At 39.7% G+C, this 15,031-nt stretch overlaps 1 protein-coding gene across 2 annotated transcripts in view; it reads left to right on the forward strand.

The window, feature by feature from the left end:
* Positions 1-15,031, forward strand: part of CDH18 (cadherin 18) — an 839,398-nt gene that overhangs the window by 133,426 nt on the left and 690,941 nt on the right. Inside the window, exon 2 of one of the 2 annotated variants that reach the window (XM_073332278.1) lies at positions 12,276-12,358. The exons of the other annotated variant lie outside the window; for it this stretch is intronic. The gene's annotated coding sequence lies outside the window, so the exon portion shown is untranslated. The remainder of the gene's footprint in view (positions 1-12,275; positions 12,359-15,031) is intronic. 2 annotated transcript variants of the gene reach the window in all.

Below are 15,031 nucleotides of genomic sequence, written 5' to 3' on the forward strand. Positions count from 1 at the left end.
CAAAGAGAAGGTTAAGGGGTGATTAAATACAATCTATAAGTATCTACATGGGGAACAAATATTTAATAACGTGCTTTTCAGTCTAGTAGAGAAAGATATAACATGATCCAATAGCTGGAAGTTGAAAATAGACAGACTGGAAAGAAGATATAAATATGTAATTGAGTAATTAACTATGGGAACAAGTTACCAATGGTTGTGGTGGATTTTCCCTCACTGAATTTTTAAATCAAGATTGGATGTTGTTGTTTTTTTTTAAAGCTATGCTGTGGGGTTTATTTTAGGATGGTCTATGGGCAGTGTGATATAGGAGGTCGAACTAGATGATTACAGTGGCCCCTTCTGGCCTTGAAATCAGTGAATCCATTATTTGCCTATCCACTGTCTGGTGTGGCATTAAAATGTATTTTTAAAGTGGTTTGTGGATTGTTAAAAATATATCATGTAGGGATTTTCACAAAAAAAATGACTATTTCCTTGACATAAACACTCATTCACCCCATCCCCAAAAAATTATCTGATTTAGCACCGGATAGGCAAATTCTTGTGAATGTGACCAACTGGTTCATTTTGCTGGTATTTCCCATACTCACCTACATGTTCACAAATAAAAGTATGTTTTAATTTTCAAGAAATGATGTAGAGGGAGAGCACGATACCTAGGTATAACCCAGGGGCAGTTTTAACAGCCATATTCCAGTCCCCCCCACTCATTTTTAATAGGTGTATTTCTCACTTTGTGGAACTGAAAAAAAAAATCAAAAAAATTCAAATCCTAATAAAGTCAACAAACAGGGTTGTGTCTGACCTCTGAATCACTATGTTTTATTACTAGGGAACTCAAGTATTTTGTGGTGGCAAAAAAGGGCCCATAACATTTAGTGAAAATGGAGCTACGCTCTTTCCTTCCCATATAAGAAGAATGAATGCCCTCTTTTCTGACTAAAAGCTCTAATTGGCAGTGAATTCCAACCCAGTGATTTTTAAACACAATTTGAATCTGGCAGAAAGTTAATATAGCTTTAAAATTCAGAACGTATCTGGCATCTTTCACCCCAGTTCATACTAGTCTTTAAGCTGTAAAGCTTTTGATCATTGGCAGGCTTGGCACATCATTAGAATATTTCAGATGCTAACTAGTACAGTTGTAATAACTTTAGGGAGAGGTGTGGGTAACTAAAATTATAGGGTGTTTTATAGACCTGGTCAAAACCTGAAATTTCCATTCCATTTTGAAATACATTTTCGTTTCAATTTGAAACAAAAAAAAATATTTCCCATACAATTAAGTTTTTGAAAAGTTTTGGGACAAAAAAAAAAGTGTTCCATTTCAATTAAATCAAAACATGTAATTCTTTAAAAAGTCAAAATCAGAATGAATTATATAATTTCATTCTAATATAAAAGAAACTAATTTATGAATCAACTTCATTTTGAAATGAAAAATCAAAATGATCTATTTTTACCAGAACACTTTTTTTTCATTTTTCCCCAAAACAAGACATCATCAAAATTGATACTTTCTTGTGGAAAGTTAATGGAACTTCGTTTATGCCGAATGGGGCTCTGTAGGAGTCTGCATATGTGGAATACCTTGAAGGCTGGAGGTCTTAATATTTTTCAGACTGCATCCCTATTAAGAATAATTTTGTTTATTCTGTCTTGATTAAACAGAAATCATTGACACCCACTCATTTGTTTAGCTTGCAAGTAGAAATCCCAGTGGGTTAGTGCCCTCCCAATTATGTAGAGTATCCTGTACTTTCAATTAGTGTTGCGTAGGTTTGCAAAATCCTAATCTCAGGGGGGTCCTGAAGGGTGCCATTTCTGACTGGGGGTGGGGGAGGCAATTTAACTGTGATTCCAGAGGCTACTTGGGCACCTGAAAACTCTTGTTTTGTTTTTTTCAGATAATAGTCTAGATACAGTGCTCCTGTCAGATAATAATTTCTAATTCCTACATAAAGAAATAGAATTAAATAAATATTAGACCCACGCAGCTCTAATACTAACATGTTCTGACATGTGTCAATTCACTGAAGGGACCGGTTAGGTTTAAAATTGTAATGTATATTCTTACTTTGTTACTAACTCTTGACTACAACAATTGAAACAATTGTAGAAAAATCTAGATTACTTTCTATCACTTTTTTTTGCTGTTCTTCAAGCCTGGAATAGATCATTTAATTAGGGCAAGACCTTGTGAGTTTATACTGCACCGGCCTGGGGCTCTAGGGATAGTAGTAGTTACTCCACTACAAATAATAGACTAGAAACTGACTTTAAACAGCAGTGAAACTGACACTGTCAAGTCACTTACAGTATGGCCACCCCCAAATGTTGAAAAATCATGAATCAGGCTCACCAAAAATCATGATTGGGTTTAAAATAATGAGATTATGTAAAAATAATAGATTTGGTGTACTTTTTATTTACATTCTGCTTTTTGAGCCTTTGAGCTTTTTGAGTACTAGAGTCACATTGTGATGCTTTCCCCATAGCCACAAGGGACAGAAAGTTCATTTTTCTTTAAGAATGAAAGCTGATATCATCATATATCACTTGACTGCAGGAACTGGGGCTTTAAGGAAAAAAATAATTATCATGAGTCCCATGACAAAATCATGAGAGTTGGCAAAGGCTATTTTCTTTCCAGAAGGGTCTTAAACACAACACTGGAGTAACTGAGTTGCAGCTTTCACAGGAGAATATTTTAAACCAAACGCCAAGAAAATTCCACATTTTAAAGTTGAGAAAAAAAAATGAGACTTCTGAGGTATATCAGAAGGAAAGGAAAATAAACAGGCACAGGAGCTCTGGGCAGCTCTTCCTCTTGAAAGAAAGTTGGAGGATCAAATCTTCTAGTCCTTAATCAAATAAAACTTCTATCTCCATCAGCACCTAGACTCATAGATATTAACATGTGCTTAATAACTATACCCTTCATACTTAAATATCTGAGCCATCTTATCCAGAGTTACACATTTTACAGGCATTGGCTCAGGGATTACATTTTCTGGCATATGCTGAACAGTGCTGAGCACACAGATGGCACCCAGTGAATAGTACAAATCATGACAATCATCGACTGTCAATGCAGTTTCTGATCTTTGTTCTGGAATTGCCATGAATACAGCTGAAACCCTAAGAATTTGAGGTATAATCACATCTGATACTCATAGGACACTCTCTCATTCCTTCCTTTTCTCAGACTCAGAACAAAAAAATGAGAAAACAAAATGTTTTTCAGTTAAAATCTGAAATTGCACATCAGGCATTGCTGTACAACCCAGCACAGGGCAGAACCTGCCACCCATTAACAGTTAAGTGCTCTTCTCTCATCTGACTCGAATTTTCTTTCTTTCTTCATCCTTCTTGACTTCTGTGCTGCTTTTCATACTGTCAACCATGACAACCTTCCCAATCTCCTGGGACCAACTGTTGGAGACTCAGGGAACTGACCGCCTTGGTTTTCCTTCCATCTGAGTCCTCTTTTTTGCAACATGCAGCAGAGAGCAAAAGGCTGGTCCACTGGATAGGGAGCTAGCCCTGCGTGGGAGACCTGGGTTCTACTTCCTCTGCACATGGACTTCCTGTATGACCTCAGCTCAGTGATATAGGGACAGAGTTTCACAGATTTTTAGGCACCCAAAGATGCAGCTAGGCATCTAGTGGGGTTTACAAAGCACCTAACCTTCTAGGTGCTTTTGAAAATCCCACTAGGTGCCTAAATATCCCACTAGGTGCTAAATACCTTTGAAAATCTGGCCTTTAGTCTGTGTGTCCCTCAGTGCCCCATCTGTACAATGGGGATAACAGCACTGCACTACCTCATGGAGGGGCTGTGATGTGAGGCGCTCAGATATTATGATGATGGGGCAACATAAGTACTGCAGGTAGAGTGGGAACTTCCCTATACCACTGCTATTCCTTTCCTGGCCCCTTCTTTTCACCTACCCCATTCACATCTCCCTCTTTTCTGAATGTAACCTTCGCTCAGAGGGCTTAGTGGTATTTCTTCAACAGCTTCTCCCCCCTGCAGAGGGATTCCTATTTTATGGGTTCATCTAACAATTTCCAGATTCTCAATTTAATTATCAGCCCTTGCTTATCTGAATCACTCTGCCTCTGTTTGTAAACAAAAAACTGACTCCCTGCCCCAGGGGCACAACCTGGGAGCAGCACCTCTCTGCAGAACTCACATTCCGTACTAATTCTGTGCAGTTAAGATCTCCTTCTGGGAGCACACATCCTGTGTGAAACTCAGTAGGTGGCTGGAGCCGCCCCCCACCCCCCTACAATTGGCGCCCTGTATCTTAGAACTGCAGTAACTGTGGGTTGCGGAAATTCAGTCTGGAGTCACAGGGAGATTAAAAATTTTATACATACGCACATCGTTGGCCCCAGGATATGATAGCATTCACTTATGCGCCTCACACCATTTTGGTCCTAAACAGTGTTTAAAAAAGAGAAGAAAGTAGTTTGTGTTCTTCAGACTGGCTGGTTTCTTGTTCATTCAGCCAGCAAGATGGAGAGGCATATTTCATAGGTTCTGCTGGCTTTCTATAGCTTTTCACATTTTGTGCAACTAGGAAATATATTTAATCTCTATTTTAATACAGCTTTCAAAAATAGGCTTACTCTACAGTTTTGTTGTCTAACAAGTTCATATTCAATTTAGACATAATGAATAACTTATTTACATAAATAGCAATCAATTACTACATGTACACTAATTTTTCAATTAGCTCCCTGCTGGGAACATTTGATTGATTGATTTATTTTTGGGGGCAAGTGAAAGCGAATTGATGCAGAAATTACTGGATAAAATGTTATGGGGTGTTATGTAGAAGATTGAACCAGGTGAGCACAGCATCCCTTCTGGCTTTAAAATCTATTCAGTATTGTATTAATACTTCACTGCAGGCACATGTATTTTGAAAGTATCTGCAGTATGTGCAGTTTTCTGAGCCACACATACTGCAGAAGGCTGGGGTTGTTAAATGTGTTGGGATGTATTGCTCACCATATTTAAAAATTGTGCAAATTGCAAACACTGCAGATAAGACCAACAAAAAACATGGATCACAATGAAATATGAAGAACGCCATTCACTTTCTACAGTACTAACTAGCAAGGTGTATGGTCAAAAATGAACATAAATGGACACAATTTAGAGAAACTGGCACTAGAAAAGCAACAGGATGCATTGCATGCAATTGGGTACCATTGTCATCCCCACTCTACTCCTGGTCATATATGCAGAGTATGTCTCATATTACTTCAAGCAACACCACAACTTAGATCTCCAGCCGTAATAAATGAGGTTGATAAACTGGGACAGCTATATAGGGATGTACCTACGCAATCATTTAATCCCCATAAGGTCAACAACAAATGAAAAAGTGTAACCCTTACAAGTATTGACACAATTGATTTGTCATGTCTATAATGATTATTATGAATAATCAATCACAGATTCTTTCCCAAAATGGGCTACACATGAGATTCCCTTAGGAATCCCCATTTTTCTTTCAGGGACTGAAGTGATTGGTGGTAGAGTAGTACAGATTCAATACTAACCTTACAAAGAAACCTGATAATTGGACTACCTGTAAACTGTAACTGGCATAAAAAAACGTTTCCAACCAAATAGCCTGTATACCCAGTAGGGCCAGGGTAATAAACACATTTCATATTTGCACTATAAAAGATGATGATGATGATGATGAAGAAATAGGGATGTAAATTAGCAAGTGAAAAACCTCAGAAGGCCACAGATCCATCTGATGCTAATCCAGAGCCAGAGAGAACCCGAGGAAAGGGAACTAGGCATAAGGCCTTATACACTACATTATGCAGAAGTTACAGATGTATGCCCATATTTATTCTGATATCCCAATTATCAATGTTAGTGCTTGCTCCCCTCCATCTATGGCATTCTGGGAGTCCATAATTAACCCTAATCACTAATATTAACTGTTGGCATCAATCCTTTCTCAATTATTTCCTAACAATTCCGATGTGTCAGTGTGGTCTACCTACTTACCTACTGCTTGCCAAGTGATTCTGTAAGTATGGAGTTTTGGTCTTGTGGTGTACTGTCCCTTTGTGGTCTCCTGTTTATCCTCTTGAATGAGAGTGCAAACATATGAGCAAGCGTTATATTCCTTTGGGCCTATACTACTATAACTAAAGCCTTAGCCTAACTACTTCTAATAAGTTTCCTGCTTATACAGCAAATCATTAATATAGCAACCCTGATAACCCAGTTACTTATGTTCACCTACTTGCCCCCGTTCCTGTTTCAAACCAATAAGAAACACAGCAAGATCCGTCACATACCTATGTGATTATCTGAATTTTCTCTGTGTGGGTTATGAGTTCACTGTGTGCCCATCACCTGCCCTCTCCCGCCTCTCAGCATACCTGAGTAAAACACCAGTCTGTATTGTACCTACAGTTCAACTCTGATTGCTAGGAGAGTGACACAGCCACAGCAAACTGCCTCCTAGTTACAGTGCATTGCTTGGTTACTGCACTCATCTGACATGCCACTGGACAGTATGCCCGAGTCTTATCCTTCCATGTGCCCCCACTCGTCTCATTTTCTTTGCTGAGCCTAATCATGCCCTACCTCAGGGAGACTTCACCTTGACATTTTCCAGTTTGCTGTATTCCAGATCATCGTGTAGGCATCCTGTACTTGCACACAGCCTGCAGCATGACTGACTGTGCATGTACGTGTACGAGTGCTCTGAGCCAGTGTTCTGCTGCAGTGATTAGATCTGCCATCCAGTCCCTATCTCCTCTGCCACTATGCTGTCTTGAAGGGGATCCTTTCAAATTGTTACACTCCTTCCCTGACTAATTTCTCATTTGGGCAATAGTTCCTTATTGTTACTATTACATGCATAGCACACTGCTTATAGTGCCGGAGTAACACTGCAATGTTGGCTTTGCTACCATAGCAGTTGTGGTGTATTGTAACATGGTGGGGTTCACTTGGTTATTTTGGTCTTACCTTGCTATTTTCTTGTTTCTTGGCTTCATGCCACAAAACCAGCAGACAATATAGCCTAGAATATATAAATTGAACTAAAATCAGTCCTGCTATAATTGGTGGCAACTTGGTCTCAATCAGTGGTTCTTATACTTATTTGATCGGGCCCCTCTCATTTCATGTATTCCCCCCCTCCTCAAGTACGCGTACCACCCCCCAGCTCTGAAGGCAGAGCGGGGAGCAGTGGGTGCTGGCCAGGCCCCCAGCTCCAAAGGCAGCTACATGCTAGCAGCACCACAGAAGGGTGGCAATGTGAATATTTGTCAATATCACTTTCCACCGCAGACTTTGTGCCCCCTTGTCACCCTTACTTTTGAGCTGCTATTGCAACCCTGGGGCTGACAGCCAGAGCCCTGCCACCTCCAGGTGAGGGATTGGGGTGGGGGGAAGGAGAGAACAAGCCTGGGTGGCCGGGCTCCTGCTGTTCCTTTTATCCCTACCTCCTAGACATGAATGGAACTTCTGCTTAAGCCCCAGCCACCCTAGGCTGACAGCCAAAGCTCTTAAAAAAAAACAAACACAACAACACAAACCACACACACCCCCTTTGCCTTTCTTGATATATTCCTGTGCTGCTGGTCTGAATCAATGGAGCTTTATCTGCTTACCCCAGGTATTAATCTGGGACATTGAAATCAGTTCGTCAGCTTGTGCTACAATAATCTTAATGCTTCCTACAGGTGTGTTTGAATACAAACAATCCAGCTTTGGCATTCCGTCTCCTGAATAGCGTAGCCTTCTAAAAAAAGGCCAATTTTTTTATATTTTAGAGAGCGTCTGTGTTGTGAAACTGTTTGAGGAAGTATGGAGATAAGCTAGGGAGATGACCATTTCAGACTCCTTTAATAATTCTTACCCATCTGACTGAACTGCTCTGAGCAGAACAGATACATTGTGTATACTGAGGGTTTTCCCTAATATCATTCCTATGAACCTATTGAGTCTACATAAGACAGACAAAAGGCCTAAAGAAAGTCAATAGATATACAGCAGGGAGAAGTTTAGCCCCAAATGATGTGCCACAGAGTGGAAACCAAAATAATTGAACAGCTGACTGTGAGGAAGCAATTTTCCTTTGGATAGTACAAAGTCTCTGTAGTTCTAAAAGTAAATTTAAGTTGGTGAGAGCCCTCACAAATGAAAGTGTGTGTCTTATAGAAGTCCTAGCAACATTAATTCTTTAATCATATAATGACTGTATTCAAAAGGTGTTAGTATAAATGTGCACTATGTACTAGGACTCTGATCCAGCAATCAGATCTTTACAGCTGGAGACCTGTGCCCATGCAAAGATGTATTCATTTCAATGGGCTCTACATAGATGCAGAGGGCCCATCTGCTAAAATCTGATTGCAGGATTGGGGCCTAATCAATGAGTGGACATCGGGTAAAAACAACTATTTAGTATATAATTAAGCTTCAGTAGATATGTTTTTGATGAGTCACGAAATGTTAACTCCTACCCCAACATATAAGAGCAGTATCAGCTAGAAATCTCAGGTGGTATATCGTGTACTTTGTAAACTTCTACGAAGCACTCAGCCAGATAGCTCTGCAGTTCCATAGATATCCTGTCAGATGCTGTCAAAATCCAGCAAATTTGAAAAAACCCTACAAACTCCCAGAAACCTCACTGTTGGAATCCACTGTTGTTCAGCAGATGATCCTGCAGAGACACGATTAAATGTATTATATAAAATGTATTGATTTTACTGACAATAGAAATGCTGAGCCACTAGAAATGCCATTACCATTAGAAATGCTAATCCCGAGTGTAACTCCAATGAGCAGAATGGAATTACACTAGGGATGATTATGATGTTCCTTGTTTCTTCATGCCAGGCCTTCCTTATTCTTTACCCTTTTTTTTTTTTTTTTTTCTTTAAGACCTGTGCATCTCATAATATATTGGCAATTAAAAAGAGGAAAAGGGGAATTTCCTTCATGGTTTCAAAGTAAATCTATATTTCATCTCATCAGTTCACGTTACAAGCCAATAGAGACAGAAGCATACATGTAACCAAATATTACATAGTCTAGTTCCAGTTTTTTCTGCAAACATCAAGGGTGATAGCTGTGAAACATGCATTGACTTTTTTATCTAGATGCTAGATATAAAATCCAATGGATTTTATACTTTGACAGTCGGCAACTTTTTCCTGTGCCAAATGATGAAAGGAAAATTAAAGTTTGATTCCTTTAGTGTTTAGAGATTTCAGACAATTGTGCAAAAGTGCATGCTCTGTGCCAGCTACATAATAACTGAATTTTCATACCACCTGCTCCTCATCCCAGTGCAGATACTGGGGAGGAACAACTGTCTGTGTAATGTTGAGAGAATATTTTTATTTTATTGTTTTCTACTTCCTCTAATGAAACAAAGAGGCATTATTACAACATGAAAAATGCCCTTGTAGATGTACAGAGATGGGTGATATGTCTGGTAATATACATCATAGAGCTATAGGCAGAATGGCAATGGAGTTGAAGCTTTCTTAGTTTTTATTAATCAGTGTTTCCATGTACTTTCTAATAACGTATATCTATAACACAGCTAGTTTAATTATCCTTGCTGGGGGGTTTTCCCCTCCCACAGAAAATATTTATATTAAGAGGGTAAAGGATAAGAAGTGTTCTGTGTTTTATTTCTTCCTCCCTGCTCATGAAGTAGCTTTCATGATACCCCATCACAAATCTGTCTGTTCTTTGCAAAGAAGAAAAACTGAAAGAACAGATATAACTTAGATGATTTTTTTCACTTCAAGGTCCAAGAGACACAAACAAGGTTTTCATTTCGAGGCCAAAATACCAAAAACATCAAGACACTTGATCACAGCCTTGGGTAGGCCAAGAGACTACATACACTTGATCTTAGCTCATAGAGTTGAGAAGCGAATGTTCCCCACAGCACCATGCACAAAAGCAACAACCAGCCCTCAGCATCTGTCTATGCTCACACCTCTCTTAGACCCAAAGCACAATAATATGTCAGAGAATACTTCCCAGATCTGAAGAAAAGCTTTGTGTAAACTTAAAATCTTGTCTCTCTCACCAACAGAAGTTGGTCCAATAAAAGATATTACCTTATTGTGACATACCAGGGTACAATCCAGATTCATGAGCACCTGTGTTACTCCTGCCCTGCCACCTTGGGTGCCTTTACAAGCTTAGCTCTCACCGAGGATTTAGAACCACAGTTGCCAACTTTCACGTGATAAATAAGCACCCCAACTTTCACAATAAGCCAAACGTCAACCTAATCCCATTTCAAAACAAGGTCAAAACAAGTCAATCCCTAAGAATCCCAACACTCTATGTGACTAGATTCCCCTGGCATGCACTCTGGGACTGTGGTGGGCCCACTGTGCACCCCTGACTCTTCCCCCTCCCTTGCCCCTACTTGCCCATTGCCCACACTTGCTGGGAGCCAATCAAAAAAAAGAAGCAACAAGGTACAAGCCAAAAACTAGCTAACAAGCAACTCACAAGCCAATTAAGTCAAAAACAAGCCCAATTTCTGAGGGTTTGGCAGAAACATGTGTTAATAACACCATACAGGGAATCTTATAACTTTACATACAACTTTTCCACACACATTTTATCAGGACAATACTGACCAGCAAATTATAAGTTTTCAGATGATACTTTGCAAGGCATACTTTGTACAAAGATCATTACAGTAGTGTGTAGGGTGCGAATACAAGGGTGTATTCAAAAGCTTGTCTCTTTCATCAATAGAGGTTGGTCCAATAAATGATATTACCTCAGCTGCCTTGTCTCTCTAATATCCTAGTACCAACATGGCTACAACAATACTGCATACAGTAATAGGTCATGTCAGATATGAAAGTTTGATTAATAGATAGGCTACAGCTTCCATTTGCATGCTAATGCTTACAGCAAAAGAACTACATTATGGTTACATAGTGAAGCTGAACTGATTCTTACAGATTAGGGGCTAATGTGTATGTTGTCAAGCAGGTTTTTTGTTATTGTTGTCGGGGAAAGCCATTTTAATGCACCTTAACTCTATGAATGTTCCTTATTTTAGAAATGGTTAACACCTAGGAACAGCAACTTCTTGTTTCTTGGAGTCAAGAAGAGGGATCAATGATGCATATATGTTGTTAGAGGTGGGGCAGGGAAGGAAGAAGGAGGTAAGAGCTTGGTTGGACCAGAAACACTGGGGGCAAGATGAAGTTCTAGAAGGAACAGACATGCAGGAAAAGTATTAGAACATGTAGCGATCTGGGCTGAGGCTGATGGGGGGAAATGGGTGGAAGAAGGCAATGAGGAGAACGAAAGAGGTGTGATAAGTATGGCCTGACTTTTAGTGGACATGGAGAACAATTGATCACCAGCAGCTGCGTAGCCAGGTGGAGGGAACAGGGGGAGCGATCCAAAAAAATCACACCACCCGCTGCAGCGCTTTTACTCACCAGGCAGCCCTCCAGCAGCCGGCCCTCACTTGCTCTGGGTGTCTTTGGTGGCACTGAAGGTCCTGCTGCCGAGGTGAGTAAAAGTGCTGCAGCGAGTGGCACCATTTTTTTTGGATCGCTCCCCCTGTTCCCTCACCAAAGGAAAATTTAAAGGGTGCTAAGACATTGACAAGGCACCACTTGTGCTCAGTGGGGGAGCGGCCGCTGCCCCGCTCCCTCCCTAGTTACGCTACAGATCACCAGCCACTTTATAACAGCCCTTAACATATTTGAAGACTGTTATCACGTCCTCCCTCAATCTTCTCTCCTCAAGACCAAACCTGTCTAATTAAAAAAAAAAAAAAAAAGTGATTTGATGATCACTTTAGATTTTATATCAGTTTCAGAGCATAGCTATATTAGTTGATATAAAAAGCATTGCTACTTAATATTCATTCTTTTCATACAGTGAGTGCTCAAAGAAAATTCACTCAGCAATATCTTCTATATCAGCATAATTATCAATAGTGCAAAGTCACTTTAAGAAAAGGAGTACTTGTGGCACCTTAGAGACTAACCAATTTATTTGAGCATAAGCTTTCATGAGCTACAGCTCATTGCATCCGATGAAGTGAGCTGTAGCTCACGAAAGCTTATGCTCAAATAAATTGGTTAGTCTCTAAGGTGCCACAAGAACCCCTTTTCTTTTTGCGAATACAGACTAACACTGCTGTTACTCTGAAACCAGTCACTTTAAGGTTCACCTGAATTTTTCCCATCCCTTCACTCTTCAGGAGATCCAGCTGCCTGGTATCGTTGGAGCTAGAAGGTCACTGCTAATTAATTATTGTGCTTATGAGATTCCTGCTGACTCAGGGTAAGACTTTTCCTATAAATATGTGAATTCAGCAGTCTTCAAAAGTTAAACTTTCATCTTGTTATCACTACATTGACCATGCACATCTAGGTTAGGGGGCAATATGCAAAAGGGATTTTTTCAATTTTATCAATTGTTTTCCTTTGGAGAAGGCATCTGTTGAACATACTGGCCTATTAGATTGATGCATTATTAGTATCTACAGTTAAGAGTCATTCTCTCCGTGTATCAAAATGAAAGAAACCTTCAGACTCAAGGAAATCAGATGCAGCATATAATTCATCCTAAATAATGGTACCAGGCATATAATTAGGCAGCTGTTCAGCAAGTGGCAAACACTAGAATACATATTTTGAATCAGAGCTGAAGTTTGAGTGTGGGGGTAGGTAGTTTGACTAACCACTTGAATACTCATGAGAGAGAAAGTTAGAATGGCCTAGAGTTTCAGACTAGATTTTAAAATTCATTATGCCAGTTTGGAATGAAGAATTAGTATCCAAAGTGGGGAGCAGGCCTATAATAGGGAATAGCTCAAATTTCAAATATACGGTCCAAATGGATCCAAACAAGACACTCTTGTTTTGCTTCCAGGTCTGACTCAAAACCAGGGTGTAATGTCAGGTTCTAATTTGAAAGCAGCCAAAAATCTTTCAAGAACAGCCATGTTTTTTTCAGGTTTTCGGTCCAAGATTGAGTAACACCTTCAGGAAACAATTGATCTCATGAATGACTCACCATTTGGTAGGGTGGAAATTTCACAAGATCAACTACATTTTTGTAGATTTTACTATATTGCCACTGTCAAGGCCAATCTCACAAAAAGAGCATGTGAGATTTTTCCAACTCTGAATCTGAGCATAAACTTTACTTTGAATATAGGGGCAGATCCAGCCTATTGAAGTGAAAGAGTTTTTACCATTAGCTTTAAATGGTGTAAAAGAAGAGGAAGACAGCAAAGGATACCAGAAACTGGAATCTGCAGTCAGAGTTAAAAACAAAAACAAAAAACACCAGGCATAGCAAATTTGCAATCTAACCCCTATTCTGGTTTGGTTTTGGTTCTATGTTTATGAATGAAAAGTATTCACAAGCAAATGTAAGCCCCCCCAAAACTCTCTCCCTCTCTTCCTCCCACCCCTATTGCTGAAATGCTTATCATGGATATTATGTTTTGTCTTGACAGTTTACAAGATTACTCAACAGGGCAATTTCCCCCCTTGTGACTCTTGTTTTTTTTATTCCTTCAATCCGAGGATTATTTTGATAAAATCAAGTATATCTACAAGGCAACCCCAGTGTGAAACTATCCTTCATCCTAATCCAGCTGTGCCAGATTGTTGTAATCTAAGGAAACCATTTTACAGTATCTTATTTTCCTCTTGTGGACTGTACATAGCATTCAAGCTACATTTGTATACAACCTTATTTGCAAATTAATTCCAATTAATTTAGGCTTGAATAAAGACTGGGAGTGGATGTGTCATTACACAAAGTAAAACTATTTCCCCTTGTTTATTTCCCCTCCTACTGTTCTTGTAAAGTGCTGGAAATGGCCCACCTTGATCACTACAAAAGGTTCCCCCTCCCTCCCCCCAAAAAACAATCTTCTGCTGGTAATAGCTCACCTTTCCTGATCACTCTTGTTGCAGTCTGTATAGTAAAAAGAAAAGGAGTACTTGTGGCACCTTAGAGACTAACCAATTTATTTGAGCATAAGTTTTCATGAGCTACAACTCACTTCATCGGATGCATTCAGTGAGGAGATTTATATACACACAGAACATGAAAAAATGGGTGTTTATCATGCACACTGTAAGGAGAGTGATCACTTAAGATGAGCTATTACCAGCGGGGGGGGGGGGGGGGGGAGAGGGATTATTTCCCCTTGTTTCCCCCCCCCCACCCCCCCCGTTCCTCAGACGTTCTTGTTGACTGCTTGAAATGGCCCACCTTGATTATCACTACAAAGGGTTTTCTCCCCCCCACCCTGCCCGCTCGCTGGTATTAGCTCATCTTAAGTGATCACTCTCCTTACAGTGTGCATGATAAACACCCATTGTTTCATGTTCTGTGTGTATATAAGTCTCCTCACTGTATTTTCCACTGAATGCATCCGATGAAGTGAACTGTAGCTCACGAAAGCTCATGCTCAAATAAATGGGTTAGTCTCTAAGGTGCCACAAGTACTCCTTTTCTTTTTGCGAATACAGACTAACACGGCTGCTACTCTGAAACCAGTCTGTATGGTAACACCCATTGTTTCATGTTCTCTGTGTATATAAAATCTCCCCACTATACTTTCCATGGCATGCATCCGATGTAGTGAGCTGTAGCTCATGAAAACTTATGCTCTAATAAATTTGTTAATCTTAGTACAGGCATTCTTTTAAATAAGCACCTGCTGTAATAAAGAGGATTAACAAAGTCTAAAGCCCAGTAGTCTGAAGTTAACTGTGGGAGGTGTGCATCTTAACCAATTGTTAGTTGGTAGCAGAAGGAAGGCCATTTTTGATAAAGGAGCAGAACATATGTTAAACTTTGTAGCATAAAATAAGGATGAGATGAACTTTTACACATGCTATCTCTACTGCACTCGTTGTTAAACCTGCATCATTTTGTCAGAGCAGCATGGGACACAATGAAAGCAAAATAAACAGCTTCCAAAAACAATTG

The sequence above is a fragment of the Lepidochelys kempii genome, chromosome 2 (genome assembly GCF_965140265.1).
Source record: "Lepidochelys kempii isolate rLepKem1 chromosome 2, rLepKem1.hap2, whole genome shotgun sequence".
Classification (NCBI taxonomy): domain Eukaryota; kingdom Metazoa; phylum Chordata; order Testudines; family Cheloniidae; genus Lepidochelys; species Lepidochelys kempii.